The sequence below is a fragment of the Panthera uncia genome (genome assembly GCF_023721935.1).
Source record: "Panthera uncia isolate 11264 chromosome A1 unlocalized genomic scaffold, Puncia_PCG_1.0 HiC_scaffold_17, whole genome shotgun sequence".
NCBI classification, from domain to species: domain Eukaryota; kingdom Metazoa; phylum Chordata; class Mammalia; order Carnivora; family Felidae; genus Panthera; species Panthera uncia.
Genome location: NW_026057577.1, coordinates 90,778,404 through 90,799,176, shown reverse-complemented (window position 1 = coordinate 90,799,176; position 20,773 = coordinate 90,778,404). Strand labels below are relative to the sequence as shown.

At 47.0% G+C, this 20,773-nt stretch overlaps 2 long non-coding RNA genes across 3 annotated transcripts in view; both read left to right on the top strand.

Moving 5' to 3' along the window:
* LOC125934410 (uncharacterized) overlaps positions 1-20,773 on the top strand; it is a 234,793-nt gene that overhangs the window by 34,508 nt on the left and 179,512 nt on the right. The gene's annotated exons all lie outside the window — the stretch shown is intronic.
* LOC125934411 (uncharacterized) lies at positions 8,955-14,346 on the top strand. The gene is made up of 3 exons (XR_007461377.1): positions 8,955-10,658; positions 11,869-11,966; positions 13,409-14,346. It is a non-coding gene; the product is annotated as an uncharacterized LOC125934411 (long non-coding RNA).

The following is a 20,773-nucleotide window of genomic DNA, read 5'->3' as shown; positions in this document are numbered from 1 at the left end:
GCTGCCACTCGGAGAAAGCAGATCTGAGAATAGAGCCAACAAGAAGCAGAATGCTGTCACAGAGGCAGATAGTTTCTTCTTGACATTTTTTTGGGAACTTCAAGAGGTTTTCATTTCTATTTTTCATGTTAAGTTGTATGAGTCGGATTTCTTTCACTGGCCCTCAAGAGAAGCTGGTGGACACACAGGATGGCAGAATTTGGATTAGAGCACACATTTCTTAGTCCTAATTCACCGCTTTCTCCACTGCACTTGGGTGCTTCCCCCAGAGTCCCTCGTTCAGTTTACACAGTTTCTGGATTTGTGGTCTAGTGAGAGGTGATGTTATCACATATGGAAGAAATTGCCATCTATGCTGAGGGAACCCTTCCCGCATCAGCCCAGCCAGTTATCTGGGAACACACTTGTTTCATGGAATGGTGGACCACACTTCACTCCCCCTTGGCAGGCTCGTGTAATACCTTCAGAATGAGACTGTATAGTAGAAAGTTACCGGGAACCAGAGCTGGCATGGAAAAATGTAGGCCTTTGAAGAAGTTTAGAGGAAGTGGTGTTTGGGTCTCACTTCAGCTGACATGTGCTCAGTAAGAATCAGGGAAACATGATGTGTTTTTTTTTTTTTTTTCCCCTCTTCTTCTGGCACAGATTCTGTGCCACTAAACATGGCCCAAAATGATAGTTGTAGGTTTGGAAAGAAAATAAGCCATTTGACAGAAGACCAGCTGCTTCCGTCATACGAAGTGCTGAAGAGTAAAGTGTAGGACATTAGGGTGTATGTATCAGACAGGTTGGGCTAGGTTTTGCTGCCGTAACAAAGAACCCCTAAATCCCAGGGGCTTTTAACAACAAAGGTTTATTTCTTTCTCACACTACACGTCCATCGTGGGTTGGCAAGGGCACCCAGGCTGCTGGAGCAGCCACCCTCATCTTCAGTATGGTCAGTCACCATCCCAGATGGGAAGAGAACAATTAATTAAAGGACATGTGTCACGTTCACTCAAATCACGGGCCAGACCTAGGCTCCATCCAACCATCAGGGGACCAGGAAGTACAATCCGTGTGTTCAAAGGGGAGAACTGGAAATAATTGGGTGAACAGCACTAATGATGTCCATGGTAGCTAAATTCCAGCCTTGTCTTTGCTGGATGGGGGGAAGAGAATGTTGAGAGGGAATAAAAAGGGTTCCAGTCCTGTGGAGGTAGGTGAGGGGAGGGTGGGGGATGCTGGGGTGGAATGAACAGGCCTCAGGGTCGTGTGAGTGTGGGATATGGTCTGCTGAACCTTAAGTTACCATTTGTTGCTTAAAAATACAGCATTTCACACCTCACCCCAGACTGGGCTGAATTAGAATCTGCATTTTAACAAGAGTCCCCAGGCAATTTGTATGCACAGAATTTGAAAAGTCTGACATGGGTAATAACTGAGAGTATTTTAGGTGGCATATGGACATATTTTGTCTTGGTAAGTGTTAAAGGCATATTTGTTTTGATAATAGTTGATAGTTATTTGTATTATTACGTTCTTTCCATGCCTTCACCCCAGCCATCCCTGCCCTCGCCCAGCTCCCTGTCTGCTCACAGAGCCACCTGTGACCAGCCTCCTAGTAGTCACAGGTAGGAGGGGACAGGAAAAAGACACACCTGGGGTCTGCTCATGGAAAGGGAAATGGCCATTCAAGTTCAAACTATCTGGATGGGAGGGGAATTTATCTGGAAATATTCAGCCTTATAAATAATTAGGAGGATCCTGAATCATCTAGCCAGTTTCCTCATTTTCCTAGTCACTGTGTTTGCACATATGTGTATAGAGTCTCAAAATTCTCTCCATTAAAGGTTATCAAACTAAAATAGAAAATCTCAAATGAAAGCAGTGAAGTGCAAGATATTCCTCTGCTAGTTTCCCCTTCTAAGCTGATCCATTAAAGACAGCGTCTGAGTCCTTAATGGTGGGTCATGGAACTATATAAGTTGCTGCCTTTTTTAATTATCCTTAATGTGGTAATGTACCCCCCCCCCCAATGACCATGTCCTGATCCCCTAAACCCATGACTATGTTACGTTACGTGGCAAAAATGACTTCGTAGGTGTGATTGAGAATCTTGAGATGGGAAGATTATCCTAGTTTATCGAGATGGGCCCAGGAGACACAAAGATTCTTATAAGAGGGAGGCAAGGGTCAAAGGCAGAGAGATGTGATAGTGGGAGCAGATGTTGCTGTACTGGCTTTGAAGGCGGAAGAAGAGGCCACTAGCCAAGAAATGCAGGAAGCCTCTAGAAGCCGGAAAAGACAAGGAAACAGATTTTCCCCCTTAGAGCCTCCAGAAGGGACACAGATTTGATGACACCTTGATTTTAGCCACGTAAGACTCAATTTGGACTTCTGCCTTCCAGTATTTCTAGATAAGATGTTTGGATTATGTTAAGCCCCCAAGTTTGTGGTGCTTTGTTAGAGTGGCAAGAGGAAGGCAGTCCACCTCAACCCCCACTGCAGGGGCAGGGGAGTGGATGCAGACTGTAGCAGCCCATGGGGACAGCCACAGGGCCACCTTCTCAATTAAGACCCACAGATGGCCATTATCCCATGAGCCAAGCTCCCACCCCCACCCGCACAAAAAAAACCCCCGTGCAGTCAAGTGCTCCTCACAAGGAAAATTCACTTTAGTACATACGCCCATTTTAATACTGTAGATGCCCGTCTAGGTGATGGACAGGCTGGGCCAAAACATATCTCCTTTTCAAAGATCCCGTTAGCAAAAAATAACCTTTTATCAACGTTTTTTTTTTTTTTTTTTTTATTTTTTTTTTGGGAAAGAGAGAGAGAGACCATGAACGGGGGAGGGTCAGAGAGAGGGAGACACAGAATCGGAAACAGGCTCCAGGCTCCGAGCCATCAGCCCAGAGCCTGACGCGGGGCTCGAGCTCACGGACCGCGAGATCGTGACCTGGCTGAAGTCGGACGCTTAACCGACTGCGCCACCCAGGCGCCCCAAAAAATAACCTTTTAAATCACTCCCACAGTGATGTCCAATGTGACAAGTTGGCCCTGGCTGAGGGGGGAAGAAGGGGGGGGTCCCATGTTCCCACCCCAAATCTAAGTAGGATTTTGTGCGTTCAGAGAGAAGTATGTATGGTGGCTTCCTTAGAATTCCCCCAATTCTCCTCGTCCCACTTTGCATTTTATTTTTAAATTTTAACAATGTGTGTGTGTGTGTGTGTGTGTGTGTGTGTGTGCGTGTGTGTGTGTGTGTTTTCCCATGCACCCAGAGGCTGAAGGTCATTTATTTCCTGCTTTCCAACAATAGTATTAGATTCATTTGAAATTAACTCACACATCCTACTTTTGTTCCTTGCAGTATACCAAGCAAAGTGGTGTGCTGGGGCTTTTTCCACGCAGAGATCCAAGTTTGTTTTCCCACTGTGTCCCTCTCAGTTGTGTGACTTTGAGTAAGTCACCCTAGTGCCCAGAGCCTTGTTTTCCTCATCTGTGAAACGGGAGGGTCAGTTCCAAATTCTAAGGGCTGCTGTGAGGATTAAGTTAGTAAAGAACCCGTAGAGAAAGCCCCCACATCAGTGTTGAGCTGACGGTGCTCAATAAATAGTAACTATTGTGGCCCTTTCCTCCTAAATTACATGCGGCGATCTCATCGTGCAGTTTTAACTTAAGAGATGGGACTTTTTTTTGAGATTTTCCCCTGGATTCCTAGGCACAGTGGTCTCTTACTGTGCCGCCCCTGCCCTCCGCTGTCCTTGTGTCCCACGGTGGGCATTGTTGGCTGAGTAGCCACCATCTACTCTTCCTTCCTCCACTGCAACAGAACTGTGTTTTTGGTTTCCACTTCTCCTTGGAGGAAAATCCGAGCCCATCCCCATCCCAAGGGCCTGATTGACATAGGATGATTCCCAGTAATTGGTTCAGGGACTTGGATTCGAACCAGAGATCATGTGGCATTGCCTCAGCAACAGTTACTGGGTCAGGATGGGTATGTAGCCAAAGCTGGAGTGAGATACGACATCCTCCCTCTCTCCCCTGATAAAACAAGTGAACAAGGTCTTCTGCTGCAAGAAGTTGCTGCACAGAGACGTTCAGATAGAGCCCTGATCATACCATACCTGAAGCCCACACCATCTCTTGACTCCCTATTACAAGAGATAGGGTGTCTTCTAATTGTTCAATCAGTTTGCCTCAGGGTCAAGCTAGAGGACTCTCCATGGAAGAAATTTTCTCCTCTATGTAAGTGGGCACGTGCTGTGCAAAAAGCACTATTCTCCGCATTGTTCCGAGCCTACAGAACCCCCTTTAAGGGGTTGGGGAAGGGCTGACAACTACAAGGCTAGGTGAGTTTAACAAAAAGATCTACACTAAGGATTATGCTTTCTTCTCACCAAGGGGACGAGTCCATTGAAGATGGGATGATGACAGAGCCGCGGCTTCAATGGGAAGGGACTAATTGACCCCATTCCACCAGAAACCTAAGTCCGCTCTGAGAAGCAGCATGGCTCTGAGAGGCAACATGGCTTGGTGGGAAGAATCATTCAGAATCCGGACTCTGATCTGGGTGTGGACCCTCACTACCCCACACCCTCGCTGTGTACCTTTGGACAGGCCATTCATTCTGTCTGATTTACCATTTATTGAATGTCTTTGAGTGCCTCTGTGTGCTGTTCCAAGCGCTTTCTGTGGATTAGCTCACTTATCTTCCTGCCCACAAAGTGGGTATGTTTAAGAGGGAAATGGGCTCAGAGAAAAGAATAACTCACCCAGAATCAGAGTAGCACGCAGTGATGCTGGGATTTGAGCCCAGACAGTGGGACACCAGGGACATGTGGTCAGTTCCAACCACCATATTTACTCCCTCCAAGCTTCGGAGAAGCAGGAGCGGCTGGTTCCATCCAGCACGGAAGCTGAGGGCAAGTGCCAGGGAAGCTTTAATACTCAGCTCCTCCATTCTTTTATTTTTAACTCACTTCTATAGACATTCCCAATGCTATGAAAATTTGCCCTCAGCTTTCTGTTTTATAGCATGAAACATCTATCTGCTAGTGATCTCCTAAGTCAGGAACGGGAGGGACACAGAAAGTTGAGCTTCCCTGCAGTTACACTTCCCCTTTTCCATTAACACCTTTAAGTAAGACCCGCATGCCCTCAGCAACAGAGAACTTGCCCTTGGAGCCCCCTGGTGAGGCTGGGAGACCAAGCTCTCTCTTTAGAGACTCTGGGTTCCCATGCGTCTCATGTGCCTGGTCAGTCCCAAGCACCATTCTGTTCTCTGGCTCTGGAGCTGACCACAGCCTGCTAGCCCGCATGCCGTAGACCGGCAAACTGAGTCCCACACCTGCCAGTGAAGCCCCAGCCAGGTCAGCATCTCCAACTGGAAAACAAGACCTAGAGATTCTGGGCCCGCCCTCACCAGCTTCCGGCCAGTCATTTGATCTGGGTCCCATGTTTTCATCAAATAAATGGAATGGATGATAGAAGTCTGCCCTCCTCACACTGTGTAAGGAGGACTGTATGTGTGAAAGCACTTTGTAGACCACAAAGTGTTCTATGGATATGATGCTTGCCTGCCTAGTAGGAAGTAATATGGCCATTTCAAATTCCTTCTCCTCATTTTCCTGCATCTTGGAAAAAAAGGGCAACAGAAAGTTGCCACCAGATCTGTGTAAGACCGCAGAATCACAGTGGTAAAGGTATGGGCCCTGGGGTCCCACGGCATCAGGCCTCTGACACTCACCAGATGAGCGATGTTGGGACATCCCTGAGGCTCCAGTGCTCAGCTGCCTGGTGTGAAAAAGGAACTGGTTGATGCCCATGCCGTGCTCGTGAGGACCCATTTGGATTTAACGTGCTCTTTGAACGTCTGTTTTGCCTGAGTGGTCACCAGTCACTACCCCTTGTTCTAGAAGCAACACCTTGATTCCCCTCTGGGGTGCATCCTTACAGCACGCATGCAGTCTTAGCGGGGTCGCCATCCAGCACCCTGGGCCTCCTTTGCTGATGGTGCACCCCAGACCCAGTCGGGCTGTAGCCTCGCTGCTGGGAACCCGAAACCTGCATGGTAAGAAGACAGGAGACATCGGAGCCTAAGAGGCTGACGTTCGGCTCCGCGGCTGACAGCCCTAGAGCTGAAGGCCTGGTTCATCTGCTTTTCCTCTCGTTCTGTGAGCTCCCCTGGAGCCTTCCAGCACCGCCATTTTTGCCTGTTGGCCGGAGTGGGTTTCTGTTGCCGGCCTCCTGAGCACCCTACCTTGATCTGAAGGCTTCACACAAGAGCTTAGCAGGTGCATACTACACGCGTAACAGATGGTAACAGATGGTAGCCCCAGGTTCGGCAGACTGTCACACGCTCCTGGGACACACTCGTTCCACCCCGGCATCGCCCACCCTCACCTTTCTTCCCTCCTTCATATGAATGCTGCCCTTTTTTATTCCCCTTCTACATGTTATTCATGCCTCCTCAAAGACAAGGCCCAAGGCCCAGAACTTACCTACTATGGGCATCGTGAGTGCGGCTCACAGATATTTCTAGTTCTCTGCCTTCCGGTACACAGTAGGGTTGCACTTTCTGGTCTCCTTATGGTTGGATGAGGCCTAGTTCTGGGAAGTGAGTGGTGAGTGGGAATGACGTATGTCATTTGACTGCCAGTCAATGACCCCCAGGGTTTTAATGCCCCTGGGATGCTGACCAACTATATTCGAGACAGCAGTTACTATAGTAGCCTGGGTGCCCTTGCCAACCTACATTGGGTGTGGAGCATGAGAAAGAAATAGACCTTTGTTGTTAAAAGCTGCCGGGATTTAGGGATTATTTGTTACTATAGCAAAACCTAGCCTAACCTGACTAATACATACACCCACTTTCCTTTTCAGCACCTTGCCTGTGGGAAGCACTTGATAAGTGTTTATCAAATGGCTTATTTTCCTCCTTAAATCTAGAACCACTATATTGTCATTCTTATATCATTTTTGGCCATGTTCAGTGGCATCGAATTGGATAAGACAGGAAGAAGAGAAAGAAAGCCCAGTCCTATGGCTTTGCTTCTTACTTTGAGCCATGAGGATGTAGGGCACACATCAGGAATCACTGCAGGGGGGTCATGAAGATGACGGGGTTCTCAGGTATGGATATTCACCCTGTCATTCTAGTGGGAACTCATTTAGCCAACATGTGCCAACCTGGAACTCTGTGTTGGGTGCTGTGCTAAGCGTAGGCAGGTGGGGGAAGATGTGAGTGGGAAACCCAACAATCTCAGCTCAGCACTGTTATGGGCATAAGCCAGATGGCCCAGGAGTCGAGAGTAGGAATGACTCACCCCAGTTTTGGAGATTCAGGTGACATTTGAGTCAAGTCCTTAAAGAGACCACGGTTTACCTGGGCCAAAAATAGCTTGGGAGTAAAGCTAAGGGAACAAGCGTGTTGGGGAGATTTCTTGGTTTCCAGCTCCACAGGTGCATTAGATAGTGAACCCCGTGGAACCATGGCATTCAGAAAATATGTGTGCGCTGGGCAGGTCATGTCTTCCAGCACTTTCTTGTTGAGGGATGGGGATATGGGCAGCTGAGGAAGCAAGTTTTCATCAAGTATTTAGAAAAGAGCAGGACTTGATCTAACATGATGCCAGAAGGAATGGGAACAACTAAAGCCAGATTTTCCCGGTGGTGCTTGGAGGAAGGAGCCAAGAGAGTGTCAGACTGGGGCTTGGGGGTGAGGAGTACGCGAGATGGGGAAGCTCGGCATTGCCACGGTTTCAGATTTCAGGCAGAGTTGAGCCACGTGGCCTCATCACATCAGAATTGCTGTTTTAACATAATGCTTCAACAGACTGACAGATCACAGGAGTGAAGGTTTTGTGTCCAACGGGGAGGCCCCTCTAATTTGGGCAGATATGGGAATACCCCCATAGTCCATCCATTTACTTGAAAGAACATATACCTTCTTCTCATCTTGTGCACGTGGTTACATTGACTTCTTGGGTTTGTGTGGCTCTGTTGAGACACAGGTTGTGTTCTTTCCAGCTGGACTTGAACCTGAGAGGATATAGGCTGCTGTGGCTGCAGACATCTTGTGACCATGAGGGGAGAGTTTATCTGAGAATGGAACCACCCTAGAGGGAGGAGAGACTAGAGATAGAGATAGAGAGAGAGAGAGAGAGAGAGAGGGGCTGAGACTCTAGGGCCTGTCAGTGCCATTGAGTCTCTAGATCGAGCTGTACCTGAGACTGGTACTCCGCTGGACTTTGCAGTTCTGTGAACTAAGTTTGAGCTAAAATTTTCTATCTTTGGCAAGAGTTCTAGCTGACACAAACACAGTGATGGAGGGAGAGAGGCTCGTGATATCTGTCACTTATTGAGTGTTTACTACACTCTGTCAGGAAGGTTTGGTGTTTTCTCTGTAGTTGATCGAGGCCACCTTTGCCCGCAGGCTCTTGTGTGTGAGCTCAACCAGTGGGACCGTGGACGTTCAGTCTGGGAGGAAAACCCACAAGATGTTTTCACATCCATTGTCTTCCTACATTTAGAAGCTGCTGCTGATTTTCCATAGTGCAGTACAGTGATATGGGATTAATTTGGTAATTAAATGTTTGCTGCCGGGAATGAATAAATTGTCTTTCGTGGCTAGATTTTTTTCGTCTCACTTTGAATTTGGAGAAGCAAGACGCCTGCCTGTTGTGGCACTCGCTTCCGCTTTGCAACTGCATATAATATATGCTGACAGTGTTTCCCCACTTGTATTCTCTGGGAAGATGTTATTTACTGTCCCTGATGGTAGAGGAAGAAAAATTAGGTCATCGCCTCACACACATCTTTCTTAAACCATCCCAAGCACGTGCTTCATTAGGCAGAGACGCATTTTTGGGAGAGGCGTTTTTTTCTCTTTTTTCCTGACTTTTTTTTTTCTGTTCTAGACCAACTTTTCTCCAAGACCGCTGTGTTGTCAAATGTTTGCAGATAGCGTTCTGAAATGATGTCGGATATGTTCCTTGTTCTTTTATGAAGTACGCGACCCGCAGCCTTGGGTTCAGCTATGACATCATCACATTTTAGAAAGTCCTCCAGTCATTTAACCTCTGATGCATTGACTCTTGGCACCTCTTCTGTTTCTTGCCTTTGGAGGCCATCTCCGAGCTGTCCCCATGGCCTGCCCCCTCCCACCTAGGACCCTCTCCAGCATGCCCAGGGTTTGCCCTGCACCTCCCACACAGCATGGACGGGCGGGCTTGTGCGTGTGAACTCCTTTGAAATCTGTCACGTCCTATACTGGTGTTTCGTGGATGACGCTTTATCAAAAGTCACTGGTCTACCTCCTTACTACCAAGTTATATCAATGTAGCGTTAAACTTTTTGTTTTCGGTTTGGGGGAAATCATTTGCAATAATTTACTTTTTCTTTTTTTTTCTTTTTTTTATTATTTTATTTTATTTTTTTTAATAATTTACTTTTTCTAAACAAATACATAGGACATCAGAATGTGTTTTTTGGCTATTAGTGTACCCTAAAATAGAGTAGAACTTTCATCCTCTCTGAAAAAAAAATCATGGTGCATGAAGATCAGCCAGTGCCTATGATCAGTCCTTATCATATGCAATCTGTATTCTCAAAATATTTTACTCAGGGCGGGGGACACTGAGTGAGCACATATATGTAGATTTTTGAGTTCAGCAAATAGGGGTCAGATCCAAGGGCCTTACTTAGGAACTGCGGGACTTTGGGCAAAATACTCCATATCCTGGGCCTCAGTTTCTCTCCTCCATAAAATGAGGAAAATAGTAACTCTGTGAAAGGGATGAAGAATAATTTAAGTATCTGAGACATAAGAGGTACTCATCAAGTGATAGCTGCTTTAATTATTGTCCTCCCTTGTGACTTCTTCCCCTACGTGAGGCTCCCAAAGGAACCTGGATATTGGCGTTAAGCTTAAGATGGGGAAGCAGGGGTAAAAGGTAACATGATGCCCAGGTACACTTTGCGTTAAGCAATACTTTATGAAAATTAAGACTCAAAAGCAAAAACATAGTGAAAGGAGAGTGAAAGCAGTCATTTGCTTTCAGAAAGATTCTCCGTGAAGCTGTAAACTTCCCTGAGTTATTTAAAATGTGAGTTCATTTTCGTGCCACTTCTGGGAATGTATTCTAGACATCTGGGGTCTGTTCTCCAGGACAGACCTGGGCCCAGAAGAGACTGGGGTTCTGTTGAACAAGCAGATTTAAGGTAGAAGTCAGGGCATCACTGGCTCATGGGAGGAGACAGAAGAACCGAAAGGATCTGGAGGGAAGAGGGAAGAGGAGAGGGTCTGGAGGGGCCGCAGCCTTGGAAAGCAGGGGCATCTCTGTGGGAGACCCCTTAGGAGGAGGGTCTGTAGTGGGGCAGGAGATGGAAAGGAGAGGACACGAGAGAGGGGGCCTTGTGGCTGTATGAGAAAGGCCACACACAAATGGTTAAAATATTGCTTACTTCTATTATATCATGAAAAAAACGGCAGTGACCAGAGCTGCCTGGATTAGGAAGAAAGGGTGTAATTCCATCTTGGGGCTTCTGGTGAGTTGAGCTTGTGGTTCTGTGGTTTATGATGTCACCAGAACCCCTGGCTGGAGTCACAGCCTTTTAATTTACAACTTGGTAAATGGGGAGGCCGAGGGTCCATCATGCCTGCTGGAAATGTGGTGAGGACCCTAGGGTCGAGGTTGGCCTGGGAGGTCAAGTTCCAGATGCCGGCCCCTTCTTCCCTTAGTGGGGAGTCTTGGTTAAGCTGCTTTTCTTGTTCTGTCCTCTGTTTCTTCTCTCCCTTTCTCCCCATCCCTCCCTCCTCATTTCCCCAAGTTGCACAGCTTCATTTTCCCATGATTTATTTTATAAAAAGCCCAAGTTAGCCAGATTCCTCTGGCCTTCCTGCTCATTAAACTCACAGTTCAGACCTTTCTATCCGAAAGCCCACCCCAGAAAGGCTCAAATGTGACATCTCTGACTTTTGAGGGAAGAACCCTACTGTGAATTGGGTGGCTCCCTTCTGTCTTCTGTTCTGCCTCCAGCCTCCCACGTACTCATCCATGTCAAGGTCAGGAAGTGATGGTTTAGCCTCAGCAGATGCCTGTGGCCTCCTCAAGCATGGCGGCATGTTGGTCCCTGAGTGCCTTTGGTTATCCTAGTTCCTCAGCCTCCCTTTATCCTTCAGCCCGTAACAGAAGCTTACTGGATATTTATTATTGGCAGGATATGCTAGCGTGAGATCTGGGGACGTAGCAGAAAACAAGATAGAGATGATTGCTGTTCTCATGAAGCTCCACCTGCCTGCCCGACACCTGCCATTTTGGGGTCACAGAGATCTCAGAGTTAGCACGTCTCAGCCCTTGTCTCCAGATCTCCTCCTCGGGGGCTCCCTATTCAGTTTCTGCCACTATCATTGCCTAGTTACTCAAGCCATTCACCTAGGAGTGTCCTGCCCAATTTCTCCTTTTCCCTCATCCCCAGCCTCCAGTCCATTAGCTGGTCTGGCCCATGCTATCTCCCAGTGAGAACTGTTCTGGACCACTTCTCTCCACCTCACTGACATCGTTTGATTCTACCAGCTCTTAACAATTGCAACAGCATCCTGGTGGCACTTCCCACTTTTTTAAAAATTGTTTTTTCTAACCCAGGAGTTCTCCAAGTGGGGTCCCCCCACCAAGGAAGTGTTAGACATGCATATTCATGGGCCTCCCCCAGACCTATTGCGTCAGAATCTCCAGGGGTGGGGCCCAGCAATCTTGAGTTTGACAGACACCCCAGGTTATTTTGATACAAGCTCACATGTCAGAGTGTCCTCAGTCCATTTGTCAACCAGGCGAGGCACTTGGAACTTTTTAATGCATTCTCTTATTTACTTTCATTTTACAGGTGAAGGGACTGAGGCCTGATCTTGGAGGGTAAATTGAGCTGTAGCACGTCCAGCTAAGGACCCTGGCTGAGCTTCCCATTATCCTTTCCCACGGCCTGTAAGAAGCTATCCCATCTGGCCCCAGTCTCTCTCCCCAGCTTTCCCTTGAGCAACACTGTTCCTTGGACTCGCTCGTTTTAAGACATTCTAATCTTTTAGTTTCAGGGACACACAGTTCCCTTTCCAGCCTCAGGGCCTTTTCACACACTGTTCCCTCTGCCTGGATCCTTCACTGTCCCGTTAGTTTACATGGATAGCACCTTCGCTTCATCATTCGTCCCAGCAAAAATGTCACCTCCTCAGAAAGACTGCCCCTGACTGTCTTAAAATAGGTTTCCCCGGTATTCTCCATTTTAATTCCTTACATGTCTCCACACGGCACACACAATTAGTAATAACTTTATTCATTCACGTATTTTACGTCTCCTCCCCTGGGAAGTGAGCTCCTTGGGGACAGGAGCTGTGTCTATTCACCACAAATTCCTAGTACCTAGCCCCAGAAATACAGCATGGAACAAATGAGTGAGTGAACGAATGAACGAACAAAATAGTCTATTTTGTTTTGTCAACAAAGTCCTTACTTGTCTTTGAGGTCTCAGCCCAAATATTGCCCTCTCCAAGGAGCCTTCCCTCGTTCCCCTGGCGGAGTTAAATCCGTGTTCTCCTGACCCTCTGGAAGGCACCATTATGGCACTCATTTCCTTGTAGGGCAGTGGCGGGGGTGGGGGGGCAGGCAGTGGGAAGGCGAGAGTGTGGGCTCTGAGACACAGAGACCTGAGTCTATGAAACAGCTTGTGTCACTTCCTGGCCGCTTGCCATTTTGTCTGTCTGAGCTCTCTCACGGGTAAGATGGAGGGTTTCTTGTGAGGATGGAGATAATGTGCCCAACGCAGAGCAGGCCCTTAAGGAGGAGTGGCTGCTACTGTTCTAGAACTAGTTACTCACATAACTCCCTCACTCGAGAGACAATGAGAGAGGGAGCTCCCAGAGCACTGGCCTCTGTCTCGTTACCCATGCTGGTTGAGGGTGGAGGCAGAGTGAGTCCTCTGCCCACCCCTCCCCGTGCACACCCAGGGCATGGTTTTGGTGGCCAGCCGGCCAGAGGACAGTGAGAGAGCTGTCTGTGTCTGTGGGTGAGCCCGGTCTATGACTCACAGGGAAAGGGAACACAACTGGCTTGAAAAGCAAGCTAGACCTATTTACTGATGCTCCCCTCCAACGAACATCCCAAATAGATGAGCCAAAAACGCAAAGAAAACCATGGGATCATAGCTTGAGCTGAATCTCCCGTTTGCCACAAGATGCCACCGAGTTGTTTCGCAACACTGCTTGGAAAGGCCCAGCGGGTTTCTTTTCCACCCAGAACTTCTTCCTTCCAGCGCTTGCCCTCAGCTGCATGGGTGGCAGGGCATGCGGGAGCCCCTGGATTCCTGGGAGTCCTCTGGGTTTTTGCCCCATCCTCCCTTGGTGATTGGTAAAGTCTGTTTTTCTCTCGCTGAGAATCCTGGCCTCGCGGTAGATGCTGGGGACCGCCGGCCCATTCTCCCTCCAGCAGACTCGTCCCTACCACGGAGCTTCCCAAGCTGCTCTGCCTAGTGCTGACCTCTGCTCGCGCCTGTGACCAGGGGACCCATCTCCACGTTCAACAGCATTTGCCATCTTGGGCTGTGTTCAGTCACCGGGGGGCACTTTGAGGTCTCAGCTTCTTCTGGAGGCAGGACTTGGCCGTTGGTCTGCTTCCCGAGTGCTCCCTGGGCACGGTGCACGCTAGTGAGACTTCTGCTTCCAGACCTCCCTTGGTGTCTATCAGTCCGTATCTTTCACACTCGAGGCATTTGGATATATCTCACCTCCGTGATTTCTGCCATAGTATGTTTGCAGCTGATACTGTTACTTCTTATTCTCTTTCAAATCTGCTCACTGTTTAACATCAACAGACATTTGATGTGGGAAGTTTATACCATCACCGTAAATGGAAAACCAGTGTCAATTGCCATTAAATGATAATAATAACACAACAAAGGCACAATCAGTTAATGTCAGCTAGCTCTTTCTGCCCACGAGAAACTTGAGCCGGGGACCTGCTTTCTCTCTGTGAAGAGGGAGAGACAGTAAGTTTTAGAGATGTGTTAAAGTCATTTTCGCGTTAAACCGTGACTTTTTCCTTGATACAATCAAAAAATGTGAAAGAGAATCGAGAACAAAATAATGTCTTGATTTCATATTATATAAGGCTATGTGTGGGGACCACCTAAACCGTATTAGGTATCGCGATTTTTGTCAACAATGCTGTGTTCTGTACTTCAAAATTGCTAAGAGACCGGATCCCAAGTGTTCTTACCACAGTAGAGAGATGACGGTTATGGGACCTGCTAGAGATGTTAGCTAAAGCCACAGTGGTAATCACACTGTAGTATAGAAATGTATCAAATCCACATGTTGTATACCTTTCACGTACACAGTATCATAAGTAAGTTACATCTAGGAAGACCCCTAATACTTAGGTAGGGAAGGCACTGAGTGTTTTGCAGAGATTGACTCACTTTTCTTTGTAACAGTCTGTGATGTTGTATTATAATTATCCCCATTTTACAGATTAGTTAACTGAGGCATCAGGAGGCTAACTCGTTTCTTCATAGAGCTTGTAGATAGTGGGGGCAGGATTTGAACCCAGCTGTCTGATTCTAGAAGTCTTGATCTCAAATGCTGGTCTCTACAGCCTTCGAAGCGGTCACTTGTCCCAGCGTTTTGGCAGACTCTGGCCATGTGTAAGCAGGGTGGGTCTGGTGTAGGCAGGGTTGCTTCCTCCCGGGGCTGGGGACTGTGGCCATCATGCCCGCAGTGCTCTTGTGTCTTCAGGTCTGTTCTCTTCGTCGAGTGCCTCCTGTGGGTGCGGTGCTGTGGTGGGCACTGGGGTTGTGGATGCCGGTGCACCCCAGACCTCGCTCCCAGGGAACTCACGGTCATCCAGTGGGGGACAGAGACTTGTAAATGGCACTGAAACAGCCACGTGATGGGTTCTGTTACAGAGGGGGCCCTGGGATGTGATGGGCTATAGGTACCTCGCTCGGTTTGAGAGGCGGAGAGGTAGGTGGGGCTTGGCAAATGCCTTCTGAAATGAAGAAGGACACAAAGGTCATGCAGAACACAGGGAGCACTTGAGAAAAGGCCCAAGGCTGGCCAGCTGGGGATGGGGAGGGCAGCATGCTTCCTGACTCCCTTGAAGAGCGTAAGCAAGTCTCTGGAAGCCCTGTGGGGAAGATGACAGCCCTGTAGGGAAGAAGTTGGGCCGGCTCTTCTTTGTCATTGCCTTTTCAAAGGACACAGATCTGGAATTTTGTGCGTGGTGACCAGGAAAGACCTCTGGCTCAACAGAGAAAAGCGGAGGCTTTGGTCCCGGGCTGTTCCCCAAAGATCACCGCGGTCTGATACTTGTAGTCTCCGTACCGCTGTTTCAGCCCGTGACTCGGAGGTGTGCAATTTTGGCCATTCCGGAGAGGTAATTTTAGGGGTAAGTCTGTTCATTTGAAACGCCACGCTGGCAATCGGGTCAGGTTTTTATGGGAGGATTTTGTGTTCTGCATATAAGGAAGCACTGCTCGTTAGCTACTACGAATGTGCCCAAAACATCTCTCTCCAGAATAGACTCGTGCTTTGCAGATGAAATGAAACATACTGGGGCCACACTCAGAATAGAACGTCCTTGGCTTGGCGTTGCGTCCCTGGTGAGCCGCTGACAAGAGCCCTACAGTGGGAACTGCCACGCTCCATACTTGGAGCTCCCCGCTGAAGGCGGGAGGCTCGGGAACCCGGAGCCGAAGGGCTGTGACGAATGGCAGGCTGTGAACATTTTTGGGGAGATGCAGATGCTCCCTGGACTATTTCAAGGATGCACATACTCTCGGGCAGCATTTGATAAGTGGCGGTGGAGGGCTAGTTCTGGCACAAGCGGTGAGGAAAAATAGTCACAATTCAGACCTTCTCACCAGAGTAGCTTAGGTTGTGTCTGCACAGAAAATGGAGATTGTTTGGGCATCTGCTCCGGAAACACAGGCAGGTGGGAAACCGGATCACCTCTGATGTACTGAAGGGCACTGGCTGTGTTGCCTAACCTTTCAAGATAACAGTGTCCTATTTTATTTTATTTTATTTTATTTTATTTTATTATTATTATTTTTTTAATGTTTTATTTATTTTTGACAGACTGAGAGAGACAGAACATGAGCGGGGGAGGGGCAGAGAGAGAGGGAGACACAGAATTTGAAATAGGCTCCAGGCTCCGAGCTGTCAGCACAGAGCCCTACTCGGGGCTCGAACTCATGAACCACGAGATCATGACCTGAGCCGAAGTCGGATGCTTAACCGACTGAGACACCCAGGCGCCCCTATTTATTTATTTTTAAATGAGGAGGTTCGGCCATATTTGGGAAGCTTTCAGGTCACTTTCAGATTTTAAGTCCAGTGATTATCTGGGGACAGTGGGTAGGAACTTGCTGGGGTGGTTTTTGCTCAGTGTATTGGGCAGGCCCTTCAGCTGCAAGTTCTAGAAATACTCTGGGAATTTATCCACAGGACATTGAGTGCACTCACTGGGTCAAAAGCAAAGCTTGAGTGCCTGAGTCATGCAAAGGAGGGGAACTGGGGCAATGCTGGGGACCTGGGCAGCCGAACTGAAATGCTGTTTCCTGGGGCTTAACTGCTAGGTCCATTAAGCCTAACCTTTTTGCGTCTTGTATTATTCGACTCTAGCCTCAGAATTCCCGCGTGGGAGAGGGTCTCATTGACCTGTCTTGGGTCCAGTACCCACTCCTTGGGCAAGGGAACACAGAGTTCCTGGAATCATAGGCCCGTCAAGACTGTGAGCAGTGGGGAGAGGTAGGGGGAGGCGAGAGGGGAAGAATGCACTGTCCATAAACAAAGTGCTTTGTTACCGGAAAAAGCAGGCATAGATACTGGATGGGTTACGATAACAGATTTCTGTTGCTCTGGCGTAATCAATGAAAAGGAGATAATTTGGACGGTCACAGTGTCTAATTTTAAGGTCATAATGAGCAAGGCAGCTGCTGTCTCAGCCTGATCCTATCAAACATTTGCTTAAATATTCCACTTGGCCGTGTAGAGACAAACATTTCTACACGTGGCCCATGACTTGGCCATAGTAGGACCCTGGTTCCTTCAGCCATTTGTCTAATCCATTGATGAGTAGAATTGAACAGGCCGGAGTAAGTGAAGCTGAATGACTTCAATGATAATATTGGGGTCTTTATTTTTAGATTTGGAGTCATAAGTGATTTTTCGCATACGTTCCTTGGATTAGAAGGGAAAAAAGGAAGAGGAGGAATAAGAGGGGAATTGATAGCAACCCTTAAGCTCTTGGTTTACTTTATTCCTTTTCCCTCTTGGGTTAGGTGAGCAAGTTATATTGTTAAATTTCCACTAAATATTATTCTTACCATGTACTGACAGTGGAGAAACAGCTTCAAGCAGCGTTTTCCAAAGCATGTTCTTTGGGATGTAGGCCTTGAGATTCAAAAAAAAAAAAAGGGGGGGGGGATGTTTTATAGTCAGATAAACTTGGGAGATACTCCAAATTATATTGTCTGTTGGGTATTCATGATATGCAATGGCACTGATAAGTCCTGTAGTACACGAGCCTGTTTTGTCTAACGGCATTTCCCAAACATTTTTGACCATGCGACATTTAAAAAAAATAACATCTATTACTGGATGACATCCATCTATTACTGGATGACAGGCTCACAGTGCTCTTTCACCCCCACTGATCAGGAATATGTAGGGTCATCGGTCACCTCTTCATCTTCTTGGCACTTAGAGATTTCTATACAGTGACTTCAGAGACTATGTGTACTTGCACTGGAGAATTCTAACGCAAACCTGGGGCCTCAAAGCATACTTACATGTTGCTCTAGATTTTCTGTGACGAGGTTCATGTTTCCTCCCACCAAATGTTTGCCAGGTGCCAGCGCACAATGTCCTAGGAGGCATAGTTGGAAGGAGAGAAATGAGTAATGGATGGACCCTTCCTTAAAGAGCGTCTGGGCTCACAGGGCAAGAGTGCATGCAAACAAATCACAAAAAAGAGGTCAGATGAGTAACAATCGAAAGATGCTCCGTGCCAGCCCCAGGAGGGGCTTGGTGTTTTATGTGTATGCTAAGACCCGCAAGTATGTACCCTGTACGCAAGGCTCACCAACTCTGCTCTATGGTATTATGTCTCCTTTTTCCACATAGAGGAATGGAGGTTTAGAGAGGTCTGTCTCTTGCCCGATAATGTACCTTCAGTGAATGATGGAGGCAAGGCTTCAAACTAGCTCTGTCTGACCCTGAAGCCCAGGGTCTTTCCAGACACCTCACACTGCTGCCATCTCCTGATCAGATTTCCCAGATCCCAAGGCCAGATCGTTTCAGAGACTGTCAAATATTAGAGTGGGCTCCACCATTTAAATGAGTATTGTCTCAGAAAACCTGAGCCGTGATCTTTGTCGCTGGAGGGAATTGAGAGGAGGGCAACTTTCCCCTCTAAAAAAAGTTATTTCTAGTTATGTGACCAATTCATAAATGCACTCATAAAAAGTGAAAACGTTGCTGCAGATAAGCTAACGTATAGCTGCTGTGCTGGTCTCCTCTTCCCCTTTCTCAAGGGCAAACCATACGATACATTTGGGGTGTGTTCCTCCAGACCTTTCTCTGTGCATCACTTAACGCACAAATGGATGTAATATGGGAAGTATCCCACTGAGTGCATTATCTTGCCCATTTTTTTTTTCCACTTACCAGTATGTTCGGAGCTCTTTCTATGCAAGTACACATAGCTACATCACTCTTTTTTTAAACCACTCTTCCTTTTGAAGCAATAAGTTCTTATTTTGAAAGGTAAAAGTTGCAAGAATAATACGAATAGTTCAAAGATCTTCAAATACCTTTTAATGTTTTGCCCTGTCTGCTATATGTGTGTGTGTGTGTGTGTGTGTGTGTGTGTATAATGTCTATACACACACATTATACATATAATGCAGTTTTCTTTTCTGAGTCATTTGAGAGTAGGTACTGTTGTTATACTCCTTTCCCCCTAAATACTTCACTGTGGATTTCCTAAGAGTAAAGATATTCTCTTAAAAAGCCATGGTAGTTATCACCTTCTCTAGATGTAATATTGGTAGATGGTAGTCACCACCTATATTCCATTTCTTCCGGCAATTAATTGAATTCTGTTGTTTGTAGTACTCCTCCCTGCAATCTAGGATGCCGTCTAGGATGAGATACCGTTCTTAGTTGTCGTGTCTTTTTGTTCTTTTGTTAGCATGGAACATTTTTACAGGCTTTCTTTGTATTTTATCCTATTGACGCTTTTGAGGACTACAAGCGCTTTTTATGGAATGGACTGTTGCTTATTTTGGGTTCTCCAGCGTTCTCTTAGGATTAGATTATTAGATTCAAGGCATGCATTTTCAGCCAGAATATTCTATAGGTCCTTTTCAGGTGCTACATCTGCACCCTCACGGTGTCTGCTCGGCCCTCGTTGGTGATGCTCATTTTGATCACCTGGTTAAGGTGTTGTCTGATTTGTCTCCTTTAAAGGTGCTGTTTTTTTCCCCCTTGGAACGAATATGCATTCTGTTGGAAGACCCTTAAGACCAGGCAAATAGCCTGCTCTCCATCAGTATTTCTTCCCAGACTTAGCATCCACTGATGATTCTTTCCTGAGCCAATATTTATTAAGATGGTTGCAAAATGATGACTAGCCAGCTGTAACAACCCCTCCACATACACCAATGGGCTTGGCAGGGTCCTCCTTTTCCCCTTATGTATTTGTTTACCTATTTATTGTGGACTCATGGGTTCTAATTTTTTAATGGTCTATCTGTTACTTTCCTTAATTATTTTGGTGCTCAAAATGTCTCAGATTTGGCCAGTGGAAGTCCCTTCCTGTGTCCTTGTGACATGTACCCATCATTTCTTGAGTACTTTTTTACTTTCTGGCGTTACAAAATGTTCCAGGCTCATCTTGTACCTACCCTGTCTCAGCCCCAGATTGCCCCAGATTGAGCCATTTCTCCAAGGAACCTTGGTCTCTTTTAATAGGGAATAGTATGATAGACCAAGATCTGCACACTAGCGTGCTCATTGCCATTGGGTCTCATCGTCTCTATCTACTATATTCTTTTAACTATTGCCTGGTATCTCACAGAATGACTGCATAGTAGTTTATCGGTTGCCCTATTGATGGATACTTAGGTGGCTTCCAACTTGTCCCTATTTAAACAACTCTCAAAGAATATTCTTGTCAGTTCTCTGTGTGCATTTGTGTAAGGAGGACCTCTCCAAGGGTGAGTGAGGAGAAGTGGAATTGCTTGTTCACAAGGTGTGTATGTTTAAAATTTTACCACATACAGCCAATTTATTCTCCACAGTGGCTCTGCCAATGTAGAGAGCCCAGTAAACAGGATATGAAAGCCTTTATTTTTCCACACCCTTTCTCATGCCTGGTGTTGCCCAATATTTTGTTTTTACATAATTTCAGTGGTGAAGAGTGTTGTTGTATTGTTTTAATGTTCATTTTCTTGATTGTGAGGGTGAGCACCTTTCATGTGTTGACTGGCCATTTGTCCTCTCGTCAGAGGAAATAGAGAAAGCTTTATGAGGGATCTAACAGTTGAGCCAGACCTCACTAGATGACAAGGCTGTTAGGAGGTAGGCAAGACAGAGAAGCCGTTTCAGACGTAGGAAACAACAGAGCTAACCACAGAGCAGTGAGGGCCAACTGGTCGTAGACTTTGGATCCCCCACTTTCCTGGGGTGGGGCCCTGCTATTTCTCCTGGTGCTGCCTCTTTCATGGTCATCCC